Source organism: Neopelma chrysocephalum, unplaced genomic scaffold, assembly GCF_003984885.1.
Source record: "Neopelma chrysocephalum unplaced genomic scaffold, ASM398488v2 Primary Assembly neopelma1_97102, whole genome shotgun sequence".
NCBI lineage: Eukaryota > Metazoa > Chordata > Aves > Passeriformes > Pipridae > Neopelma > Neopelma chrysocephalum.
Window position 1 is genome coordinate 6,838,011 of NW_020925744.1, and position 27,014 is coordinate 6,865,024.

The window sequence follows — 27,014 nt, forward strand, 5'->3', positions numbered from 1 at the left end:
ATGAGTAGACAAAATGAAAGGGGCTTTTATACAGTGTAACAGTTTTAGAACAAAACAGTTCTCCATTAAAAAAATCAGTAGATAAACGTGTTAACAAAAGAAACAGAAGGATTACCTAGTGGTGTAGGTATCTTGTGAGTACTCCTGCATACTAAATGCATTCAAAACATGAATGCACGCGAGTGATTTGTCTGTTATAAATCAACGGTAATAAAGTTTGACATTGGTGATTTTATGTAGTAATTAGAGTGTCACTAAAGTATTGTAGTTTAATAATGAAAATAGAAAAAATCAATTAGAAATGATTTAAAATATGAATTAGGATTAAATGGGAGGCAAGGTATGAATTTCTAATAAGAACCTCAAGATTCAATACTTGAATAGATGACAATGACCGATAGCTGAAGGTGAGTCATCTATTATGTTGCTTCAGAATTCAGGGCATCAGCACAAGGAATAATGTGAAGAAAGAGATTTGAGGCAGAGAAAAATTATATATATTTTCGACAGGGGCAGGCTGATTCATTTTAGGTTTAAGAGTTCTCAGAAGAAAATATGAATTAGAAACAAAAGGAAGCATGGCATACACAGGGGTGCCTAAGAAGATGGGTTATTGGAATCTTTATGCAACCCCAAAGAAATGAATGGGATTATTCAAAAAATAACTATAAATGATCTTTAAAAAGCACAGTACTTTTGCCAGTAGATGCAAAAGAGATACAAAAGCATTTTTGCAGTCTAATGTAAAATATTAAAGTAGTATAACATAAAATTATCATAAATTTAATACCTTGATATGACAGAGTAGCAATATTATTTGGAGTCATGTTGAGATGAGTCACTTCGTCTATTATGTAAAAGCCAAACCTCTTTTTCACCAGAGGATTCATGAGGCTGTGCTCTGATACATGCTTACATATCACATGGAGAAATCCCTTCTATTCTATCCCAAACCTTTTCTATTCCTGAGTGATTAGGCAATGTTCGAAGGCATTGAAGAAATGCTGGAAGTGAAGGATTCTTCACCTAGAAGTCAGATAGCCTTCATAAAACGCTGCCATCCCCAACCTGAACAAAACTCAAGCACTGTTATATTGTATTTGCTACTTTTTCTTTATTTCCCTCCCCTGTTTTGTCCTCTAACAACTGCAGTATAGCGAGGTAGAGTACCTGCAAATTGCATCTGCAAATTGATGCCTGCAAATGTGTACTCTGGTCCAACTTGTTCCTTCCAGTCTTGTCTGGAAAGTGATGAAAGTTGCAGTTTTATTGTGACCGTACAATGTTCTTTCTGCTGCCATAGGAGATGTAAGTGATTGGATTTGCCCACCATAATGATATCCAGTGAAACACTCCCTGTATCTCTGTGTCATTCCCACTTACAAACATTCTGGATGGTCAGCTTTTCCAGTGCACTCCAATATGAACCAATCTTTGTGGTTTTTTAATACTAAACTCAGCATGTCAGAACTGCAAAGGATATCACTTTATGATAAATTAGGCAGATTATCAGAGTTACTTGCTTCTCTTAGAAAATTGATTCTAATGAACAGTATAACATTCTTCCTCTTGGAATTCAACTCAAAAAACCCCCCACAAACCAAACAAAATACCACAAACCAAACCAAATGAAATACCACAAACCAAACCAAACAGACCAAAAAAACCCTGAAAAAACAAAAAACAACCAAACAAAAAACCCCAAGAAATAAATTTTTTCCTCGTAGAAATTACTATTGCAGGGAGCAGCTGCTAGGTCATCATCTCTAGTGAGCCTTACTGTAGCTTCTGTTGCTGTATATAACATTTTGGAGACAATGGAAGACTTCTGCTCCCTTCCTGGGTCATTGCGGCCTAGTTCAAAACTGGTTAACTTACTCTCTTTCAGAGCATGTCCTGTATTATGACACTCTGTTTTATTATTGTGGACATTGACTGCATCAGATTCTATTTTCAGTGTCCCAACATGTATGTGGTGAGACTTTTAATTGACTTTTACCAGTAGAAAAGAAAACAATTTGTGGAGACAAACTTTCCAGACAAATGTCGGAGAGATCTGATGAGTCATTCTCTGAAGATTACCCTGCATACCGAACTGGATTTCTCATTAAAATAGTTCAATTCCTTGCTCTTCTCTCCACATGTATTGTTTTATTCTGTTTTATATTTAATTTAAACGAGAAGTAGCCTGTAACTGGCCTATGTAGATGAAGAGCGAGTCTCTTTCCACCCACCTCAGAAGTAATTATTTATAGGTAATGATTTGTTTCAATAGGAGAAGTTGAGAAAGACCTACCCCAGCACAACTAATACTTCAGTGAAATCCTTCTGAGGGGACAGCACGGGAGTGAAGGCCTGGCCTTTTATGGCTGGAGTGCTGTGATGGATTGATACTGGCTCTTAAGGAAGGAAAGTGAGGAGGGGAGTGACTTTCATTTAACACAGCAGCTGGGGAAAAAAAAAAGATGCTCTGCATATGGTGAATGTGATGAGCCAGCTGAGAGCTTATGGGTTGGGGTTAGTGGGCAGACCAACATCAGTTTGTTCTTGTAAGGTCTGTCAGATGTCCTGGTCAGGAAGAGGTAGAAGACCAGAGATGAACTAGAGGAAGTCTCACATTTACAGTCCTAGTCCTGTTGAAGGACTCCACAACTAGGCACAAGCAACCCAGGAGGTTTCTGGAGTGCTTTGATGACAACTGATGCAGATGATCAAGGCGCCAACAAGGAGAAACTCTCAAGTGGATCTGATACTTAACAAACAAGGAAGACCTGTAGAGGACTTAAATGTGGGCAACAGTCTTAACTGGAAAGACTGTGAGATGTGTGGAGTTCAGCATCATGAGTGGAGGGAAAAGAGAAATAGCAGACTTTGGCCTGTTAAGGGGTCTCCTAGGAATGGGATATAGTGCTGGTAATAAGACTGGAGCAGGAGAGCCAGTTGATTTCCAAGGATAACCTTCTCTAAGCTTAAGAACAGTGGATGCCAACAAAGGGGAAATCAAGTAGCTGTTGGAGGAGGCTTGCACAGAATAAGGAACTCCTGAACTCCTGATAAAGCTAAAATATTAAAAAGAAGCATACAAGAAGTGAAGGCAGGGGCAAGCGACCCAGATAAAATACAGAAATACTGTTTGAGCATGCAAGGATAGGGTTAGGAAAGCAAAGTTCATCTGCAGTTGAATCTGGTGAGGGATGGGTAGGGCAACAAGAAAAGCTTCTACAGATACTTCAGCAGTGAAAGGAAGGCTAGAGAAAGTGTGAGTCTGCTGCTGAATGTGTCAGGGGACCCGATGACAAATGACAGGGAAAACACCAAACTAGTTGCATTATACACTGGAGGTTGCCACCTGGAAAGCAATTGGGCAGAAAAGTGCCTGGGCACCCTGGTAAAAAACAAGGTCAGCACAAGCCAGCAATGTGTATTTGTAGCAAAAAAGGACAAAAGCATATTTAACAGCATTAGTAAAAGCACTACTATTATGTCAAGGAGAGTTACCCTTTCCATCTGCTCAGCTCTAGTGAAAGCATATCTGGAACGCTGTGTCATGTCCTGGGTTCCCCACTACAAGAAAGTTGATTGAGGGCAGCAAAGAGTCATGAAAACAATTAAGGAAATGGAGCATGTGATATACAGGGGGAGACTGAGAGCTGGAACTGCTTAGCCTGGAGAAGAGAAGGCTTATGGGTGATGTCATCAATCTGTAAAAATGTCTTGTGGGGGAATATCAGTGATGGAACTAGTTTGTTCTTAGTAGTGCCCAGTGATGTGAAAAGAAGCGATGGGCACATATTCAATATGAAAACACATGAAATTTCATCTCAATATAGAAAAACACTTTTTTTTTCCCTACTGAGAGGGTGGTCAGACACTGAGCCAAGTTGTCCAGAAAGACTGTGCAGTTTCCTATTGATAGGTCCAGACTCTGACTTGACAGTGTCCTGGACAATCTACTGTGTGAGCTTGCTTGAGCAGAGTTTGAACTAGACTACCTCCAGAGATCCTTTCCGGACTCAGTGATTAGGTGATTCCTGTTGGTTCATTTGGTTTCCAGGAGGTTGTGCTGTGTTCTGGACTACATGAGGAGAAAGGTGTGAGAAAATACGGATCTCAAACTCTGCTTTGTATGAAGATATTGGAAGATCTTTCTTTCCATATGTCACAGAATAGGAAGATTTCTGAAATTGAACAGTCAGGCAGTGGAGAAAAACACTTTCCTACTCAACTCTGATGACATAGGATTTTCTTAGAAGAAAGTGCACTTGTGCAATATTATGTGAACTGTTGGCATGATGTCCTCGTTATGGAACTGTTTTTCACTGAGATTTTAACTTGAGTTATAACTGAATTAACTCAAGCAATAGTAGTCATGTGCAGAAGCATAAGCACAGAAATGTAGCAGCACTACCTCTCTCCTCCATAAGATCACGATCTTGAGTGCTATTAATCATTTGAATTTCTATCCATACCTTGGCAGTTCAACTGAACTGAGTTTAAATAATTCTTCTACTCAGATTGGATGTCTTCATGTGTAGATGGAAGTGTCTTTAATTAAATAAACTGTATTTAAACTGTATCTTGATTTTAATGAAGATAAGCGTTTATGGAGAGAAGATGGTTATAATAATAAATTTATACTCTTGAGTTTATTCAAAAAGACATGTATTTGTGTGGTTGTTTGGCTTTCTGCTCCACAGTGTGATTGACTTTAAGATTTTTTTTCCTTCTCCTTCTTTCATTTTGCATTTTTCTGTCTTCTCTCTTTTGAGTATTTAGATATGAGAGTGCCTTTTTAATTATCACACAAGTTTTTAGCAGAACTTTCTGTATACTTTTGGTGACACAGTAGAGTGTAAGGCTTTTTCTTTCCTTTTTTTTTTTTAATGAAATCATGGCTTACAAACACAGGAGGACCATCCTGAAATTATGACTTGTGTTGTGTGCACTGTTTGTTTTATTTTGTCAAGTTATGTTTTCTACAAATAAAGAGGTTTTCGTCATTATTGCATAATAGAATATAAACATCTACCTTGAGCTGGATGGTGTTACTAGCTCATGTGTCAGCAAGTTGCTGACTGAAACATCTTGTCATACTGCTGATAATTCCATAGTAAATAAATTGCAATTTTTTTCCCAGTATGTCTTCCTGCACCAACATTGCACAAAGTCTTCCCTAAGTACAACTATAGGTATTTCATTTCCCTATTGATTTGTGGATAAGAAATAAAAGATCTTCCTGGCTTTGTAGTTTCTTTCCTTTGAGAAATTAGTCTGAAATTATAGGTGCAAATGAAGATTCTTTGTCAGAGACTGGCCTCAAATATCTTTACCTGTGAAGTTTATGGATACCTATTTGCAAGGTAATGTGCTGAAAAATAAAAGCTTGTTCTTTTCCTGAAAAAAAAAGAGGATCCAAACTGCTTAGAGCTAATAATTCCACTGATTTAGTCTTAAGATGAGGCTGGATGGGGGTCTAAATAATGTGGTCTAGCGGATGGTTCCCTGTCTATTGCAGGGGGCTTGGAATTAGGTGACCTTTAAGGTCCCTTACAAGTCAAATCATTCTTCTCAGATACTTCAAAAGATTCTATGCTTTACCTAGCAGTATTGACAAGTATCAAAAAATGCTCATGGGAAATATGAAGTAATTGTAAGTTTGTAATAAGGGCTTTAAAGTGACCTATTTCAATTCAGAATAGAGATCTTGGTCATTATTATGGATTTTTATTTGCAAAAATTAACCCAATAATCAGCAGTGGTTGAGAAGTCAAATAGAATATTAGGTATTATCCAGAAGGGCATAGAGAACAGGCATCTTTTTGAAAGGCAAGGAGAGTAATTTTTTGGCAGAAAATATCAAATGTAGAAATGAAAATTGCAAAATGTAAAAGGAAAACATCTAACTAGGTTCAAAAAAGGTGCATACATTAATAGAATTAACTGTGAGTTTCTATTGATGCCTAGTAAGTGCTACAGTCCCAATAAAACCCTGCCATAGGTTTACTTGTTCTAAAAAACCAAACAGAAATTTTTCTTTCCCCTGCCTCACCGTAAAAGAAAGATGTTGAGTGGGGGAGGGCGGTTTTGCCTTGGGTGATTGATCTGCACAGAAGAACTAACTGGCAGAACTGCATTCAAAGCTGATGCCTCTCTCTAAGGATGGGGGGGGATGATGAGTTTTTTTGCTCCTCTCCTTGGAAACGAGGACACTTCACTTTTGCCTTGGCTCAGGTAAGGTGTGTGTTGGATAGGCTCCAGGGCTGTTTTGTTCTTGGCCTGGTCATCTGGCTGTTTTCTGGTCCCAGCTTGTCTGTGCCCTGTTCTGCCCCCAGCCTGGACCTGCTTGGACTTCATTGGAGAAGTCTGACCCATCTGCAGAGGAACTTTCTGGGGAGGAGGTCACCCTTTTCCCTTCTCTGTTCCTGTGTTTGGCAGCGGTTTGTGCTCATTGATGAAGGGAGGGGGAAATCCCGGCCACAGCCACCCACAGACAGTGTGAGTTTCGTGGGAAGAACATGCCTTATTTCCCCTTTTCCCCTTCCCCTTCTTGGTGGGGGGGGAAACCTGCATTTTCAGCTTCTCTCCTGAACTGCGGCCCCACACATCGACCACCAGAGCCCAACTATGCCCCCTGCCGACCACCACTGAGCACTGCAGGATCTGCTGCTCCAGTGATCCAACAGCGCCCCCTGCTGATCATGGTTAGAATTGCGCCAAAAAGGCAGAAAGTACTGAATTGTTTCCCTTTCTGAGGGGGATTTTTTTGGGGTACAGGATTATTGTTTTAGTTGTGTTTGTGTTCTTTTTTTGCTCTGCCAGAGCTGTTATTTTTTCCTTTTTCCATACTTCCTCAATTGGAGCCTCTTAATTTTGGATTATAATTGCTTAGAGGGAGGACTTTGGTCTTCCTCATAACTCATGCTCCTTAGCAAAACACCTCAGTCTCATTAAGCTGAGACAAACCCTTATGTAAGGAAATCTTAAACTTGGCTTGATCGAAAGAATACAGAAGCTAGCAAAGTGGCAGGTGGATTACTTTTAATCTGCCTTTTTTCTAACACAATTTCTCTAAAAATGTCCTTTGAAGTGTCATCAGAGAGGATACTGGGCTAGGTATAGAATTAATTTGAATTAATATGTATGGACATCTCTTGCCGTGTCAAACAAGGTAAGAAGCTGTTGTGCTCTCAATTTCTTTTTTTAATTGTAGAACTAAAACTGGATCTATTTATTTAATCTGAATAGAGCCTCAAATACTTACTTGTTCTGGAGACTTTCTTGTGTGGATTGCTTACTATTTGTGGGTAAACAGAACACCCTAATAAAATCGAAGCCATTGCTAGTAAACAAGTAATATCTAAAAGTCTTGTTCACACAATAGTTCATATGAGTAAATTAAAAGCATATGGCTTCTGTACCTTGGGAGTACATTTCAAAGTTTATTATGAAGAATTCAGAAGCTTTTTAATGTATTTCTTGTTAGCATGAAATGCAGAAACATCTTTATCTTGTACTGTTTCTTGCATGAGGTGAACTGCATAATAATGTACACTTAAAGTAACAGTCATGCCTCCAAAATTGTTTAGAGTTAAGTTTAGTATCGTCCTGCTGATGAAGTTGCTTAGAAACAGCTTGAAATGCAGGTGTATCCCAACAACAAGGATGACGTGGTTTTTCCTTTTAAACCATAAGTAGACTGCTTAAAAGCAGCTCTGGTCCCTGATCATAAAAAGATTATAACAAAATAATACCTTGGAAAAAAACACTTGAAAAAAATTCAATTTTGATATATAGAAGCTTCTGGTTTTATATATAGTTTAGCACCTGTCATGGATTAAACCCACCCAGCAAACAAGTACCACGCAGACACTTGCTCACTCCCACACTAGCGGGATGGGAAACAGAATTGGAATGGTAAAACTTAAAAAACTTGTGGTTTGAGATAAAGACAGTTTAATAGGGAAAGCAAAAGACACACACACAAACAAAGTAAGGAATTAATTCACTGCTTCCCATGGGCAGGCAGGTGTTCAGCCATCTCCAGGAGAGCAGGGCTACATCACATGTGATGGTTACTTGCGAATACAAACACCATCACTTCAAATGTCCCCCCTTTCTCCTTCTTCCCTCCAGCTTGTTATGGTTTGGAGCTGCCTCCCTGCCAAGTCTCCAAACCTTACCACAAGAAGTCCCCCCTCCCACCCCAAACCAAGGGAGAAGAGGGGAAAAAACCCAAAAGAACCAAAAAAGAGAGAGAGACAAAGCAATATATATAAATATATTTACACTTACATTACAGTTATGTACAGTTGAAATATATATACAATTTCACAGGGAAAAGGGAAAGGGGAAGGGAAGAACAAAAACCAAAATAATATATATATATATCCTGATCAGTAGCCCAAGGTCTATCAACTAAAAGAATTAGCAAAGAATATCTTACTACTCTCCTTGGGACAACGGAGAATCATGCTGGGGTGACTGCCGGCAGCCTCCGCCTCCCAAGGTCGACAAGGCCTTACGAGGCCTCACTCTCCAAGCCGACAGACTCAACAGCAGGGAGATCTGCACCTCCAAAACCGCTGGAAGGAAAGAGAGCGAAGGTCTTTCCTCCCTTCTTCTTATACCCCAGCTTGCGTAAAAATCGTAGGGAATACCAGGTAAATCTGGGCACTTCCTTGGTTACAAGCTGGTCACCAAGAAAGGCCTAGGCCAAACTACCACACAACTTTATATATTGAGCATGATGTCATATGGTCTGGAATATCCCTTGGGTCAGTTTGGGTCACCTATCCTAGCTGTGTCTTCTCACAACCTCCCATACACCCTCAACTTTCTTGCCAGCATGGCAATACAAAAAGCAGAAAAGGCCTTGGCTCTGTGTAAGTACTGTTCATCAATAACAAAAACATCTCTATTATCAGCCCTGTGTTTAGCAAAAATCCAAACCACAGCCCCGCACCAGCCACTGTAAAGAAGATTAACTCTACTCCAGCCAAAACCAGCATGGTGGCTTTCAGGAATACTTGTTTAAGTATAGCAAGGAATAATTGCATTATTATAGAGGATTATTTTCTTTTATTTTGTTTTGTGTTAATTTATTTTATTCAACTAACTTTGATAGGTTTTTTCCTAAGAAAATTAAACATTTCAAGCAAGCTAATGCTAGATATTTATTTGCTTGCCTGAAAATTGTTGTTGATTGGTTTTTAAAGCCTGTTAAAACTTATAAAATTCTAAAATTTTATGAAAATAAATTTTAATTTGCAAGTTTCTAAAGCATCATAATAACAAGAGTACATATAGCTAAGCTGGATTATGTCTAGATTAGAATTTGTTGTTTCTTTCTATTGGTGTAACTACGAGTCTCTATTCAAAGTGGTAATTTGTTCTAAAATTTTTAAGTATTACTCTTTTCTAAAACTTTACTTTTAAAGGATAGGATATTTTATTTTGTATCAGTCCGATTTCTCTAAAATTTATTTTCCCTTCAAGTGAGGAAGATGTGCTATTCAGGCCCATTCTCAGAGAGAGGATAAAGAAACAGTCTGTCCAGAACTCAGCCTTTGAAAAAAAGTGTAGTCTCAGAACATGAAAAAAGTGCTTTTTGGAAGCATGATACTGGTGGGTTGTATGTTTCTTTTCTTCAACTTAACAAAAATTTGCTCAGGTAATTCACAAGACATATTCTAGTAAAACTCACTCCAAGAAATGAATCTGTAGCTTTCTCATATGAAATGTTCCTTTTGTCCAAGCAGCTAGGTTTCCTAAGCTTGTGTTGTGTGTAATAAATAATCAGGAACTAGCTTCATTTGTCTTTTCTTAATGGAAAGAAGATTTTTTTACACATTTTTTCTTCAGCCAAACTTCTCCAGAACATGCTAGTTTCTTGCCCTGTTATGGAAATCTTTGCCAAAATTATTTATTAATCATGGCACCAGAGAAGTTGGGATTCTTTCAGATGTATGCACATCTGGAAAAACTCAGCCTTGGAATTTTTATATGGAAGCAAGGATGGACAAAAATTAAAAAAGGTAGTGTCTGCAGCAAAAAAAAAAAAAAAGACAAAACTTACTTTAGTGACATTGAGGTTAATGTGTTTTACTTTGCTTTTGTGAAAATATAAGAGTATATATAAACTTTGGCCCAGTCCCAGAGATTTGATATCATTGGCATAAGTGAAACCTGGTGATTCTCCAACTCCTGTGATTGGAGTGCCCTGTTGGCTGGTTACAGGCAGAGGAGGCATAGGGGTGCTATCGTATGTAAAGGAAGGGTTATAATGTATGGAACTGAGAGTTGGCAATGCACAGTCGAGAGCCTCTGGGTGAGAATCAAGGAGCAAATAAATAATGAGGATGTCATTGTGGGAGTCTGCTATAAACCTCCCAGCCAGGATGATGACACCAAGAAATTATTCTTTGAGGATCTAAGGGACACTTCCAAGTCAACTGTCCTTGTCCTTATGGGGGACTTCAATTTGCCAGAAATTAACTGGGATCATCACACAGCTGGTACAACACAGACCAGAAGATTCCTAAAAAACCTGTATGACAACTTTATGGAACAAGTCCTAAGAGACATGACTCGGAAAGATACCCTCCTTGATCAGCTGCTTGTCAAAATGGATCTCATGAGCAAAGTGGAGATTGGTGGCTGTCTTGGCCACAGCGGGCATAAGGTGATTGAGTTTAAAACCTCTGTTGACAGGAGGAAAAGTGCCAGCAAAACCTGAACTCTGGACATGAGGGGAGCAGACTTCGGACTGCTCAGGGAACTAGGAAGTCCCCTAGGGAAATGTTTTTGCAGGTGCTGGCGTCCATCAGTGCTGGTCACTCTTTAAACATTGCCTCCTAAGGGCACAGGAGCAAGCAATTCCTGAATACTGGAAGTCAAGCAGATGAGGCAGAAGGGATCTCCTCTTACAAATAAGATGAAAAATGAAGGTGTATGCCCAGTGGAAGCAAGGTCAGGTGATAAGGGAAGAATACAGAGATGCTGCTTGCACCTGTAGGGAGAAAATTCACGCAGCCAAAGCTCAGCAGGAGTTGAAGCATCTAGAAATTGGGGAAACAATAGAAAGAGTTTTTTCAAATACATTTATGGTAGTAAGCAGTGGAGAAATAACATTGGCCCATTACAGGGAGAGGATGGTCACCTCCCAAACAGGGACAGAGACAACGCAGAGGTGTTTAAAGCTCTCTTTACCTCTGTCTTCAACACGGATTATGGACCAAGGGAATCTCAGTGCCCTAAGCTAGAGGACCATGACTGTGAGAATAATCAACTCCCAGTTGATCCTGAAATGGTATGGATTCTGCTGCTCCAGATGGATCCCTACAAATCTATGGGGCCATGTGGGATTCATCTGAGAAACCTCAAAGAACTAGGTGATGTCATTTCAAAGTCTCTCTTGATGATTTTTGAGTGGTCTTGGGAATCCGAGGAGGTCCCAGCTGACTGGAAGCTGGCAAATATTGTCCTGATTTTCAAGAAGGGCAAGCAGGAGGATGCCAGAAACTACAGGCCTATCTGTCTCACTGCAGTGCCTGGTAAAAGAATAGAAAAGATTCTTCTGGGAAGTATTGAAAAACACCTGAAGGACAATGCAGTCATAGGTCACAGTCAGCATGGCTTCAAGTCCCACTTGTCAAACTTGATTTCCTTTTATGACAGGTAACCCACCTAGTTGATCTAGGAAAGCCAATTGATGTAATATTTTTAGACTTCAGCAAGGCTTTTGATACTGTCTCTCACAGTATCCTTCTGGACAAAATCCAGCTCACAGCTGGATAACTGTGTTACGCGATTGGTGAGCAATTAGCTCAGAGGTTGGGCACAAAGAGTGATAGTGGATGAGGTGACATCAGGCTGATGTCCAGTCACTAGTGGGGTTCCGCAGGGCTCCATCCTCAGCCCACTTCTCTTCATCATCTTCATTAACAACTTGGACACAGAACTGGAAGGGATACTAAGCAAGTTTGCTGACAACACTAAGTTGGAAGGAGCTGTTGATTCCCTTGAGGGCAGAAAGGCCCTGCAGAGAGACCTTGACAAATTAGAGGACTGGGCAGTCATGAACCACATGAAGTTCAAGAAGGGAAAGTGCCAGATTCTGCACCTGGGATGGGGCAACCCCAGATGTACAGACAGACTGGGGAATGAGATGCTGGAAAGCAGTGCTGTGGAAAGGGACCTGGGGATCCTCATTGATGGCAAGTTGAGTATGAGTCAGCAGTGCCCTGGCAGCCTGCAGGGCCAGCTGGGTGCTGTGGAGAATCAGGCAAAGCATCACCAGCTGGTCGAGGGCGGGGATTGTCCCGCTCTGCTCTGCACTGGTGCAGCCTCACCTTGAATACTGTGTGCAGCTTTGGGCACTGCAATATAAGAAAGACATTAAGCTATTAGACAGTGTCCAAAGGAGGACCATGAGGGTGATGAAGCTCCTTGAGGGGAAGCTGTACAAGGAGCGGCTGAGGTCACTTGGTGTGTTCAGCCTGGAGAAGAGGAGACCGAAGGGAGACCTCATTGTGGTCTTCAATATCCTTATGAAGGGAAGTGGAGGGCAAGTACTGATCTATTCACTTTTGTGATCAGTGACAGGAGTTAAGGATATGGCATGAAACAATTTAGATTGGATAACAGGAAAATTTTTTCACCCACCAGGTTGTTTGAGCACTGGAACAGGCTCCACAGGGAATAAGTCACATCACCAAGCCTGACAGAGTTCAAGAAGTGTTTGGACAAGGTTCTCACGCACATGGTATGATTCTTGACGTCTCCTGCGCAACATCAGGAGTTGACTCAATGATCCTGATGGGTCCCTTCTAACTCAGCATATTCTCTAACTCTGTATTTAGTAATATGCTCTGTCTGATGAAAAGTAATATATTGAATCATAGTAAGAATGCTACATTGTGCCTCCCTTACTTTCTTTTCTAACTGTCACCTTATCTGTCTTTGTTTAATTTATGTCTTTATTGTTAAAACAAAAAAGTAATAATTTATGTAGAGTCTCTAATGGAGTACTGATATTTTTGCCCTCTGTGTCCTCTCTGTGTCTGTTCATTATCTACAGAAAGGTAAAAGAGTAGTAACTTTTCACTAGCTTGAAGTAATACTTCTTCAGCAGCATCTGTGATGATCTGCAGAATGCACTTGAAAGGAACAAATTGGTTGAACGTGCTCACTCATTTCTATTGCTAATTATGTTTCAGCAAAATATTAGTATTTTATAAGTTTGCTTCTAGTTTATTCCGTTCAGAACGATCAGAGAAAAAACGAGAGGTTTTTGTCACATATGCATGGAGAAATTTCTAGGACCTAGTTTTAACCTTTAGTAATGGTTGTTTTACTATTTTACGTTTTTTGTTCTTGAACTGGAGATATCATCTTTTGTATTTTGTAAAAATATATTTTTGTTAGCGGATTTACCAGTTCTTCAGTTTTATAAGCTATCTTCAATTGTTTATCTTTTTTCTCTTCTTTTTTTTTTTTTTTCAAAACTAAAGATATGTAGAGCTAAAGCAAAAGGAGCCATACCAGACATTTGAAAGTAATCAGGCTAGCACACTTTTTCTACATGAAAGCTGTAATAGCTGGGTGGTTGGAAGATGGTATAATTCAGAAATCTTCATATTAAAAATTATTTAATTGTGCAAAACTTTTTTTTATAAGCAAGGCTGTGTAAGAAAGGTAAAACACTTTATTTTCTTCAAATTGGAAAGGAAGACTCAGTCCTCTAGTTTACCAAACTGGGTAAACTCATTCCTTAAAAGTCTACTAAAGATGTCTTTAAATTCTTGGATAATAGTGTGTAAGCACACAGTAAATTCCTCTTCACAGTTACATAGCTGTAAAGTAATAGGTTCTGAAGTGGAAGACTGTATTGGATCCTGGATCCTGAAGTTTACTAGAGAATTATCAGATTTTCTCTGATATTCATGAAGCTGAAGTGAGTGTAGTTCTGCCATACTGAAGCCCACAAACCCCAAGTCTGTATACCTACAGCTTTTTCATTATATGTGCAGCAGAGAATGCAATATTCTTGACATAATCTCCTAAATAAACAGATCTGAAATTCAAAACTATGACTTTGAATAATTTGCTTTAGTTATTTTTTTCCTTGCTTTTGGCATGATGTTTTCTCATAGCTGAGCATCTCCCTAACTGCAGACATTCTTTAAAAAAACTTGCGCTGTTAGAAAAACAGTCACTAGAGATAAAAAAAAAAGACCTACTGTGAAAATTTCTGGTTGAAGAAGTGCAGGACCAAGAAAGCCTAATAAATCAGTGATCAGTAATTGGACTGAAGATGTTGGAAATGCACACGCAGTTCTGAGCCCGGAACCTTGGATTTTGGACCTCTGGGAAAGGTAGATCTATGCTACCTCTTCTAGGGCAAGAGGAAACAGCCTCAAGATGCACCACGGAAAGTTTAGATTTCTTTACTGAAGGTGTTGTCAAGCATTGGACCAGACTGCCCAGGAAACATCCCTGGAGGTATTTAAAAGATGTAGGCGTGTAGATGGGGTGCTTAGAGACATGGCTTAGACTTGAACTTGGCAGTGCTAGTTCTACAGTTGGATTCAATGATCTGAAAAGTCTTTTCCAACCTAAATGATTCTCTGATTCTAGAAACCTAGCTCAGGGTCAAGAAGTGTTTACTGAGTTAGAGCTCAGTTTTCTATTAAGAAGTTCATAACCTCATGCAAATGGGTCTGGGAACCTGCAAGTCCTGTAGAAATTTCCCAGCAAATTTCTACCTCAGAGATAGATATATAGCATTATTTTTGTTATCAGTTTCGTGTTGGTGCCTTACAAAACTCTGTTGTATGTACAACAAAAATTCCAATGGTTTGTTTGAGACGATGTTTCCTATGAAGTCAGATTCACTGGATTATTCTTACATCCTTACAGTAATATGATTTATTTCTGTGTGTAAGGTTGGTAGGCCCATTGTCCTACTGGAATTTAGGTCATGTAATTTGTTCTCTTAGAAGAAATGTTTTTCCAGTCCTTACAGACTTCCCTGGATTTGTCATTGTTAGAAGAGCTAAAGGACTCTTTACCGAATTTTTTAGACTCTTTATGTGGAAATGTTTGGGTTTTTTTTCTGAATTTAAACATTTTTTCCCTTAGAAAAGTCTCCATAATAATTGCCTGAAAAGTATTTTCTTTTAATTTGCTTTCAGTAAATAATTTTCATCCTTCTAAATACATAACAGACATAAACATGGGTATTTTTTGCACTATTAACAATTCCACCATTTCCATCTGATTAACTATATTATCACTAATACCTATTAATTTTCTAATGTGCATTAGTACTTAATTTGTGCTGAGATACATAATCACATTTTAAATGGTGTAATTACTTTATAACACTTGAAGAAAGGTATAGCAAAAAAATATTATTCTGAACGTGTGTAGAAGCTTTTTTCCCACTAAAAATATTTGCATCATAGAAAAAAAAAGGGAAAGAATTGTCTGACTGAATAGAAGCTAATTTTATTTACTATGATATTGAGAGTATGAATCATCATTTTTTTTCCCCATAGCGCAAATAATGAACAGCAATAAATCTAGTCACAGTGAAATGCATCATTGAGATGGTCTGTGAAGAATATTTTCTCATTTACATTTTAATAAAAATTAGAGAATCCAAGAACAAGAACATTTACTGGTTTAATGGTTTCCTTGAGTTATATTTTCAAAGTATTAAAATGATTATTGGTGAAGAAGTGAAGAGAATGCAGGAATGCGAAGTACCAAATTACGTGAAAGAATAGTAGTGTATTTAGTTTGAATCTAAAATAGTTATGCTGTTAAGAAGTGCTAGTAGATCTCAAGCACACTTATAGCTAGAATGGAATTGTAACAGTTCTATAGGTATAGAAGCTCAGGCATGGTGATGGTGAAAGAATTGCCAGTGTAACAAATAACATTTAGAGTAAAACGGAGAAGGAAGTCCAGATGCTAATACGGTATCCTCAAAATATTCTGGTGCAAAAGAGTTATTTTTTTTGTACAGAAATAGTTGGAATTATTAGAGGTTATTATTTGCTGACTCAAGCCAGCCTAGAGTCACAGAACGGAGTCAAGAAGTTGCCCTGTAGGTGGGCTAGAAGCAACCCCATCATTCATTAGGAGAAATGGTTTGCCTCATGTCAAACCTCCAAAATGAGTGTTCCTTGTAGCCTCTGACTCTTTGGTACTCATCATGCCTCTGGGCTGCAAATAAACATATCAAGGTGATTATTTATACTTATTTTTCAGATACTTTATGGTTCAATTGTACTATTGTGAGGACACGATGTATACCATGACGCTGTAATGTAAGAACACGCTCAGAGGTTAAGGCACAGTACCTTTTTCTTTCCCTGATTAGTATTCTTTTAAAGAGCACTGTGGTGGCATGTCAAAGTTGTTAGCACTGGGGTTTTTTTAAGCACTTTGAAGTTTGCTTATTTATTCTTGGAAGAGAGAGAATAAACGTTAGGATATCAGTAGACATTTGATCCTCATCACAAGATTGAGCTGCAATTGAAAAGAATGGGAAGGTGTGTCAGAGTGAACTGGTTATGGATGATTCAAGAACTGACACTTCACAAGTACTTTGTTAGAGTTATACACTGTGATGCTTCTTAAAATTGTTTTTCAAAGAAACACTAAGGAAGGTGAGAAACAAATAGCCCTGTTAAGTCTCTCAAGAGGTCTCCAGAGAAAAGACGACAAAAACCAGCCTGCATTTCGGTGTCAGGGCTCTTTACTTTTTGACTTCTCTTAAGCTACTTTTATTTTCTAGAAAGCTTGTGATATCTGGCTGACTTTTTCTTTGGGTTACAATCCCTTATTGTTGCACAGAAATCTATGCCTCCTAATGAGCAACTATTGATAAGAAGTAAGAAACATGACTGCTAATTAGAATGGTAGCAAATGATCTCTTGAGCATTAAATTAACCAATCAGAAAAAAAAATGGAATAAGGAAACAGGTATTTTAAATGTCCCAGCCCAGAGTCTGCTCTAGACAAAAAGACTTGAAGTAAGTTAATTGGTATCTGAAAGGTTGTCATGTATTAGCATCCAGTTAATTGGTTACAAGGCAGGGATTAACAGAGAGTCTTCCAGGCCTTTAAGGTAAAAAAAGAAAACCTAATATGTTCCATTTAACTGATTTCATGAACAGTCACTTTACAGGAACTTTCTTTTTCTTGTGTACATTCTCAGAGATAAGAAATGTCAGGAGCAGAACTATTTTTTGGAATCACTTTCTCTTTACTAACAGTTATGATCTTGAATCATTTTATGTAGCAACTCACATACCTACCATTCCAAAGCTTGGTTGTCATTCTTGGTGGTTTTGTGGTAATGACAGCATTGGCTTTTGCCCTAAAATGTCATAATCTGATGTAAATTGCTTACAATTCTTTTAATAAACATAATGCTTCTTAAAATCATGTTCAAAAATAAGACAAAACTAAAAAGCATGTTTTTCTTATTTTGACAAGGTGGATAAAATCAGTATGATGAACACTTCCTGGTTTAGATGCCTGTGTGTTCGTACCTGAGTAGGTGGCCAGTTTTTCCACAAATGGATATAATTTTCCTGGTCACCGAAATAAACATTAGGAACCTATTGCTTGATTTCTCCAAAGCTTGGCTTTCATATTTTTGTTGGAATTCTTCCATTTCTTTGTGGTTTTCTTCAGGTCCTAATCCTCTATCTCTCTAATTTTTGAATAGGATTTGAAGAGGAAGCTGCCCAGTGAGCTCATTTTCACAGTTCAGCTATCTCATTATGATTGTCTGTGGCTGCAATTCAAAGATTTTTACAATTTTCAGAGTTTCCAAAAAAAACCCAACAAAAACTGGTGAAATGGATCGAATTACTGCATGTGATAGATTATTTTTAGCTTTGATATCAGCTTTTCTCATTTCTTATGGAGCTATAATTAATTTCATTACTGTTTTTAATTTATTCAGCTGTCTTAAATATCCACTATGCACACACTGAAAGTACAAACATGAAGTTAAACTTCTCCCTGGATGACAATAGCACATTAATTCTTGTCGTATTTTAACACTGATTGATTTTACTGCTGATTTGCTTCAGAGTATACCCATTAATACATACCATTTTATAATATTTGCTTTCTTTAACTACATTGCATCTGAATTAAGAAAAATAGCTAAATTATTAATTTAGATTCAATGATTAAAAATTGAATTAGAAATAGCTTGCTTACAGCAACTGCTCAAGGTCCAAGTATAAATGGAGCTTATTAACGTTACTGTAGTGGGTTGACCTTGGCTGGATGCTGGGTGTTCACCAAAGCCACTCTATACTCCCCTTCTCAACTGGGCAGGGGAAAGAAGTGTGATGATGGGCTTATGGGATAAGATAAGGCCAGAAAGAGATCACTCACCACTTACCATAAAAGAGAAAACAGACTTGACTTGAGGAACTTTAACATATTACCAATCAAATCAGAACAGATTAAGGAGAAAAACAAAATTAAATCTTAAAACATCTTTCACCCACCCCTGTCTTCTTTCCAGACTCAATTTCACTCCAAAATTTTCTATCTCCTCCTCACCAAGTGGAGCAGGAGGATGGGGCAGTTCATCACATGTTGCTTCTGCTGCTCTTTCCTGAGCTGGGGGAGGACTCCTCACACTCTTCTGCTCCAGCTTGTTGTCCCACCCGGAGGACAAGGTTCTCCATGAAGGTCTCCACCCTGAGTCCTTCCCACAGGACACAGTTCTTCATTAACTGCTCCAGAGTGGGTCCCTTCCACAAGTGTAGTCCTTTAGGAACAGGCAGCCCCAGCATGGATGTACCATGGTGTCACAAGTCCTGACAGCTAACCTACTCTTCATGGGGCCAGAGGTCCTGCCAGGAGCCTGCTCCCTTCAGGCACCCACCTGCTTAAGTGTGAGGCCCTCCACGTGCTGCAGGTGGATATTTGCTCCACTATGGTCTTCAATGGGCTGCAGGGGGACATCCTGCCTCAACATGGTCTTCACCATTCTGCAGGGGAATCTCTCCTCTGGCCCCTGGAGGACCTCCTCCTCCTCCTTCTTCACTGATCTTGGTGACTGCACAGCTATTGCTCTCACATATTCTCATTCCTCTCACTGTCTGTGATTGCATAGACTTTTTTTCTCCCTTTCTGAAATAAGTTATCTCAGAGGTGCTACCACCACTGCTGATAGGCTTGTCAGTGGGTCCATCTTGCAGCTACATGGCATTGGCTCTGTCAGACACGAGAAAAACTTCTGTCATCTTCTTACAGAAGCCATCCCTGTAGCTTCCCCACTACCAGAACCTGGCTATGCAAACCCAGTAGGATCACTCATAAAAGGTGTTTCCTAAATGGCTCTCCCTGGGCACACAGAATAACTACATTGCTGTGCAAGTTTTTCTTGCACATAGGTGCCTATCAGTCCTCAGGGGATGGGTCAAAACAGTGACAGTGTCTGTGCTGTAACTGGAGGTGTGCTTGTAAATTGTGGGCATATTCTAACTTGCTTTATTTTGTATACTATGTATACCATAATGTACATGTGAACTTTGGTTTGGCAAAGGTGAATACTCAGTGCAGCAGTCTCAAGTATTATACTGGGACTGTGAAGCTATGCAGACTTGACAGAGGTGTAATAATATATAGACATATACACTACCTTTCTAATTCTTCATTTAGATGTGGAAAATATTTAGACTATTCAAGTATTCAAGGCAAAAGGTGCAGATACTGCTATCTGTGCTGGGTAATTTATCAGGCAATGGTAAAAGACTTTGTATAGGACATGGAGGAAAAAAGACAGTATTTTCTGATTATTGCAACAGCCTTCTCAGAATACCAGTTCTCTCAGAAAAGTAATTTTTTTGAGAATTTTCTCTGGCAATGCTGAGCTGTTTCTTAAAAGTTCTAAAAACTTCCAGAACAAATTTTCTCCCCTTTGAAATCATTATCAATTGGAGTTTTCTTTACTGAATTGTCTGTCATTTTTCCATGACCCAGAGAATGTTACTATAGCTTCAGATGATTAAATTGAAAACAATGTTTATTAATGATTAAACGTAAGATTTCACTGGGGCTTGACCTTCAGAGGTTCTAATTATTCAATGTTTCTAAGCACTGCAATCGTTGTTTTAAATACTCATCTCTTACTATTAGCATGAAATTACTGTGAGGAAGAGAGAAAGAAGGGAGTTGGGACAGCTCAGAATATTTAAGGTGAATTTCCTCTTGGTTTTAGTCTAGGTCTATAGCTTCAAATCTCTTATACTATTATTTTTAAATTTTATTATCAGTATTTGGACTCTCAGTTCTTCAGAAAGGTAGATATCTTGTAGGTAAGCATGCATATTGTGGCAAAGAAATTTGTCTAAAGCAGAGCACTGTTTTTCCCTGTAGAAGTATAAATAAATATTTCAGGTATCAGAATGCTAATCTCATCATAAAAATGTTTTCTCTTTGCTTTTAAAACCCAAAATTATTTAAACCCTTGAAATGTTTTACTATATTTTGTAATTCTTTTTCATTTTCTCAATAATTACATTAAAGTACAAGTAATATTTATAAGAAATTAGGCTACGGAAAGGAATTAAAAGAGTTATCAAATTAGCTTTATTTTCTTATATGGTGCCTATTTTTTTGCCTTCATCATAGGTTTCAGAAGAAACTCTGCAACACAACACTAAGGACGAGGATTTTTCCCAAGGAATGGAGCCCTATCTTGTGCAGAGATTATTGTCCTGTAACATCCAGCTTCCCTCCCTAGCTTTCAGGCAGTTAGAACAGGCATACTGGGATAAAAAGAGTGATACTGAGACTATCCCAAGACCCATGACTCTTCCACTGAGGATACCTCCTCTGATTGCTGTTACAGCTGCTGAGTCCAGCAGGTAAGATACAGCAACTTGTTCTTGATTCAACATTTCGGCTGGCAGGTGCAGGACATCAGATGTTGCTTCTAGGACAGAAGCATATTCCTTTTCTAAATCCCCTAAATGAAAAAGAAGAATAAAATGTACATAAATTTGTGCCTGACAGTTCATAATACTGTTTGTAAACTTCTTGGTCATGTCTAGTAAAACAAATGCTACAAAATATTTTCTCTGAACATTATTAATACTTTATATTCTGAAAGAAGGCTTCTGGAGGCATGATTAACCTGATGATGATGATGATGATGATGATGAATATAGGAGCTTCTTTATACACAGATTTTTCTTTTTAAATGATGCAGTTTCAAAACTAGTTTCAAGGAATCCTGAGAGGATTTTGCCTGCTCTTGTATATCTACGTTATTAGTAATGTAAATGGTTTGAACTTATTTGCTTATAGTGACTTGATTATAGTTTCTTTGTATTACATCTGTGACTTCTTTTATCATATATGTTTTCTAGAATAAACTTTACTGTTCTTAAATTTTCTGATAACATCCTAATTTTTGTTCTTATTTTCCAAAATGTGAACTGTTTAGTATGAAGTTGTGGCTTACAATGGTGAAGGCAGCGCCGCATTTTGGTAACCTGATAATATATATAAAGAAAAGGTGAGATGAACACACTGAGAGTTGAAATGCAGTACTTAAGAAATTTTAGACATAAGTTCACTTAAGAAATTTTAGACATAAGTTCAGAGAGAATACCGTATTCTACATTATATAGTTATGTAAATAATGTAGGACTTGTAGTACATGAGGAAACCCATAAGTATTCATTAGGGTGCATAGTCAAAAAGCTAGCTAATATTAATATTAAATCTAGTATCACTTCCCATATCTTATTTCTATCTGGATATCTTTATTTTTGGAATAAAGAAGACCAGTTCTTGAAAGATGCTCATAGAAACACTGATGACAACCATAAAAGCATGTAAACATTTAGATTGTTTATAAATGAAAGTATTATTCAGAGAGGCAAATATAATGAAATTTAGTAAAGTTTTGATGATAGATTGGAATCTTGATTTTTTTTTTCTTTTTTGGTATCCATGGGTCTGGAGACAAGAGTGCTTTGAGATATGGAAGGAAAATAAGTATAGGTGCAATGCTTCTAGAACACTGACTGGGGAAAAAAAAGTATGCTCCTGATATGATAGAAAGTCAGAAAACTCAGAAAGCAGAATGAGAAACATTGACTGATGATAACAGGTAAGTGATTATAAATTTCTGGAGACTGCATTATTTTCTAGGCTGGATTGAAATACACTAGAGAAAGACAGTTTGAAGGTTATTCAAATAAATAATAAATCTAAAACATGCTGGTTACTATGGGTGGCTATCTGCTATACTCAGAGACTGATTGCTTCTACGAGAGACTTCTCTGTTGGTAAGAATCTCTCCTCAGCATTAAGACATAACTTTGTATCCTGTCTATGCTTTTACTCCTATGGTTGGTAGGAATGTGTTTTGAAACTGGACAAAACAAGATTTATTCTGAGAATGACAGGGAAACAGCAGACCTACAGATTGCTGAATGGAGCTGCCAGGCTCTTTAAACAAACAAACCGAAACTGAAAACAACAGCAGAAGCAATCATAATATTGATATTTCTTTGTAATATAAAATCTTTAGCTTTTATGATTGTTTCTTAGCTAAAGTGCAATTACAGTGTTACAGGAAGATTATTGTTCAGGAAATTAAATGTCTCTAGATGTTTAGTGACATTTTTCGTTTGTTAGCTCTCTCTCAAGCAGCTATGCATTTCCCAAATACATGCTTATAATGCCGGTCAAACAGCTGAAGAAAGCCATACTTTGGCTTCTTGTCTGTATGAAAGTACGTAAACTTAGGGGTCCTATTATGTCTGTGGAAATGCAGCTTACTTTCCTTGTCTTTGAAATGTGAAGTTGAGAGAAGGAAATCAAAGCGTGGGGGTGAGGATTCTCCGTCTTCAGTGTGTAAATAAAGGTAGAGAGCATTTGGGTCATAGAAACTCATTCTAAAGCAGAAGAATTTCACTGCTGAAAACATCTTAAATTACAGATGTTTGTTTTTGGAGGAATATGCTAAAAGATTCCAAAGACAGAATCTTATGCTGTGATTTAAATGACTGGAATGTACAAAATTAAAAACAATGACAGTGGATGTAGATTTTAAAATAAAACAAGAATTCTATTCCTAATCATGCACATATGCATGCATGTGTGCACATACGCACACTACCTTTTTTACTCTCCTTTTCTCTCCCTTTTTCTCTCTATTTATATCTTTTTGATGTCACAGGATTGTTTCTAGTTGTATGTTAGCTTTGTAGACTAATTCAAACAAAGCTTATATTTAAAACCAAACAAACCCCAAACAGCAGAGTAGATGAAAAACTAGATGAAAAACTAGAAAGCAAATATTCAGTAATGGTTTCTTTTTACTCTTTTACGCTTTAAAAACTCTTACTCTTCCAACATTGTCTTGCCATTCCTTTAGCCCTTCTAATTTATTTGCATGCACACAGGGAGCCAGGTTCTGATTTTTTTTTATCCCAGCTAAACTGAGACCATAATAAAGATCATTGTTAAGATGAAGAATTTATATCTTCTACGGAAGTTTCATGTGCAAAAATGTTAATGTGCTATAAACATAAGTGCTTGCAAATTGGTAAGCTGAGCCTGCAGCTGGTGGCATCCATTAAAATTATGAAATGTAACAATTGCCAGACCTTCTATGGAAAGGATTAGAAACAGGCAGACAATTGTTTTTGATATTTTAATTCTTCCTTTATTTTTACTATTATTTAATGAGCAAGATATATATCCTATATAAATAGAATATTAAATGTGGTATTTTATTGTAAGCTAGGGTAGCCTGGCTATTTGGGGTGTGGATGTGAACACACGCTTTGGCCAGTTTTCCTCAAATAACTGTAACTAAGTTTACCATCAGTTTTTATGTAGGTAAAGCTATGATGGCATTTAGGATGGGATGCGCGAATAAGAAAGGGCTGACAGCAGAATGCCTTTTTCCAAAGCAGTTGGTATTAAAATTGTGGGGGATTGTTATGTATGAAAACTTATTTGTTTGAAGAAATTTAAGGTATATATCTTACCTCTTTTGTAATAGCTATTTCAAAGAATTGACTTAAGATAGTCAATGAAATCTGAGAGTAATGATGGTATTGATTTGTCCAAAGCTCTGTGAAATATGATTAAAGTCTCTTCAGTTACCTTTGTTCTGGAAACTCTTTCTGCATTGTCTAACTCAGAAGAAGAGATGGTTAGGAGAAGATGGGACAGGATATGACACCTGTTGAACACTGTGAAGTGTGAGGGTACATATACTTATCTAACTCTCAGTGGTACAGCAAGGTATCAGGGACTGATGTATTTTTTGTTTTCCTTTCAATGAATAGCTTTTTCAGTGACAAAGGACTATCTCAGTTGTTGCTGTGTAACCTGTGTCCTCTTATCATATGTGACTGAATATAATAATAATGGCCAGTCTTCGCGAACGAAGATTTGGGGAAAGGTCTTTTTACCTTTCCAGCCTGCGCAATGGATTTTTTTAGGTGAGACACAGCCTGCGCTGAACTGAGCCCACCCTTTAATCCTAAGGTTCATCTGCCGGGGCCAAGCAAGCTTGGACAATGGCAGTGAGATCCTCAGGACGTAGGTTTGTTTAGAGTGACCTTCTCATAGATGGATGGCCTCACAGGGCTAACGGACTCCATCTGCCCGGGGGACTGGCTGGATTCGAACCTGGGTCGCAGAGGTGAGAGTCCTGCACGCTAACCACTAGGCCACCAGGGGTCCCGTGACTGAATATAATATGATGGAAAATGTCATGTTCGTTGCATGTAAACTCCAGAAATATAAGAGTATATCAAATACTTGAAGACTTCATTAAAAGGGTTATTTGAAAGTAAAAAGTTATGCTTAGAATGGCTTTCAGAACAAAATATAATGTGGTGTTTCATTCAGTTATCTGTAACTTGGTATATATAGTGTCTCTTCTTACTATTTATCCTCATCTTTGCTCAAATATCATTTGAGAGAGATTATTATAATTGTACAATATAAATTCTATTTTAAATTGGTTTTGTATTGCTTGTGTACAACTGAGAGTGTGTATATTACTGTGTTTATGAAACTCTAGGGAGCTACAAGAACCATTTACATGGCAGCTAATTTCTGAAGTATTTTTTTTACAATGTTTCTTCTGTCCTAATTTATGTTTTTTCTAAATTTGAATTATGTGGACTAGATAGTCACTATGCTGCTTAAAACTTTTGTGTTTTATTATCCACTAAAGAATCAATCAGATAAAAACTTCATTTAAAATTATCCCCAGACACTTTAACTTTTTAATATCTGGTTTTGAAAGGAAATATTAGCAAATTGTTATTAGCCTCATCACTGTAAGTTTGATACTATGGCACTACAGACTGAGAATCTAGTTTCAAACTAAATATGACTTAATGCCTACCACTTGCTTGCTCATTGTCTTTCCCCTGTCCGAGTAATACCTCAAAGACTAGATTTTGTCTTCTGTAGCTAGGGCAAGAAAAGCTTTTTCATATATTAGACAGCTGAAATATGTAAACCTTGAGCCATAATTTTGCAGTTATTCACCTACTATACCAATGAAGTATTTTTAAAACAACAGTTAGGATTCTAAATTTGGATTATTTTCTTAAGGAAATGAGCATTAGAGAGAGGTCCTGAAAGCAAAGATGTCTGACCTTAGCCGAGTAACATGCAATAAGAATAAGAGCTAGGAAAAGCTACTCTTCAGGTTTATTTATTTGCAACTCAATAGGTTAGTGTTTGCAGTGAAAATACGTGTGAACTATGATTTACATAGTTCTGAAAGACAGAGAGAGAAAAATCAGAAAATTTGCTATTTCATTTATTTTTAAATTCAGAATTATGATCTTGGGCCTGGAAAGCTGTAACTCTTCTCAGGAAGCTTCTCATGCATCTAGCCACTTTTCAACAGCAGCTGTGTTTCTTATCTCACCTGCCAGTTCAGAATAATGAAGAACAGCACAATGTTCTTAGTACTTTTATTGCATATTTTTTTCATTTTAGAGGTATTATAAACATGAGAAAATCCTCACAACACCTTTGGGAGATCAGCTAGTGAAAAAGCGGTGTTATTTTCATTTTATGCATAGGAACAGCTGCACGTAAAGGGGTAATTCAACTGGCCAAGGCTACAGAACAAACCGGTAATCAAACTATGAAGAGAATTCAAGAGGTTTTGACTCTTGTTTTTGTGTCTACCTTATGCTACCTATTAGAAAGCTCAGGATAGATCTTTGGAAAAAAGTATGCCTTGAGTTTACCTCAATCTTTAAAACTAAACATAGTGTGTCAAGGATAATTTCTCTAATCAGATCTTGGAAGGTTTTAAATTGTTAGTAGTAGGAGTTAAGCACGATGCATGTTGTGCATCCAGACTCACACTGAACCTGTGTTTCTATCTTATCGACTTAGTCACATCTGTCTGACTGCAGTATGCATCACAAAGCAAACCATATTTAACTATTGTGGAAAGCAAAATTGAGTCAGCACTTAAGCACAGATTTCTCAGTGGGAAAAATTAGTGGGAATTTTTGAGGTTAAGTGGATGCTAGAAACCTAATGTTTTGTGGCATCCAAGTTGGCTTTTAAGAGAGTCTTCTGTTCTGGTGACCAGTGTCAACAATTTCTATGTTGCCATATGTATCCTGGAATCATTTTGGAGAATAATATAAAAATAATTCTGTTGGTCAAGACTTGCATTGACTAAGTGCTGTAGAGAGGTAAGGAAGCTGTGAAAGTGGCAGGCCCCATACCAGAACACTTGTATAATAGCATTTCTTAGAACCTGTGGATAACTTCAGATGTCACACTTATCTCCAACCCCTCATCTCTCAAAGAAAAGTCTTTGTTTTAACTTATGTCTAGCATTAAGTGAATGATTTAGATCTGATGCACAGGAAGAGGACATAGAGGACAGCAGGTACTGTGTACACTCCAGCATTAGCTATTCTGAAATCCTTTTTAAAAATTAGAATTTT

At 37.8% G+C, this 27,014-nt stretch overlaps 1 long non-coding RNA gene across 1 annotated transcript in view; it reads left to right on the forward strand.

The window, feature by feature from the left end:
* LOC113961274 overlaps positions 1–21,023 on the forward strand; it is a 185,197-nt gene extending 164,174 nt beyond the window's left edge. The window contains exon 3 of the long non-coding RNA XR_003532256.1: positions 20,680–21,023. This is a non-coding gene — a long non-coding RNA (uncharacterized LOC113961274). The remainder of the gene's footprint in view (positions 1–20,679) is intronic.
* The last annotated feature ends 5,991 nt before the right edge of the window (positions 21,024–27,014 follow it).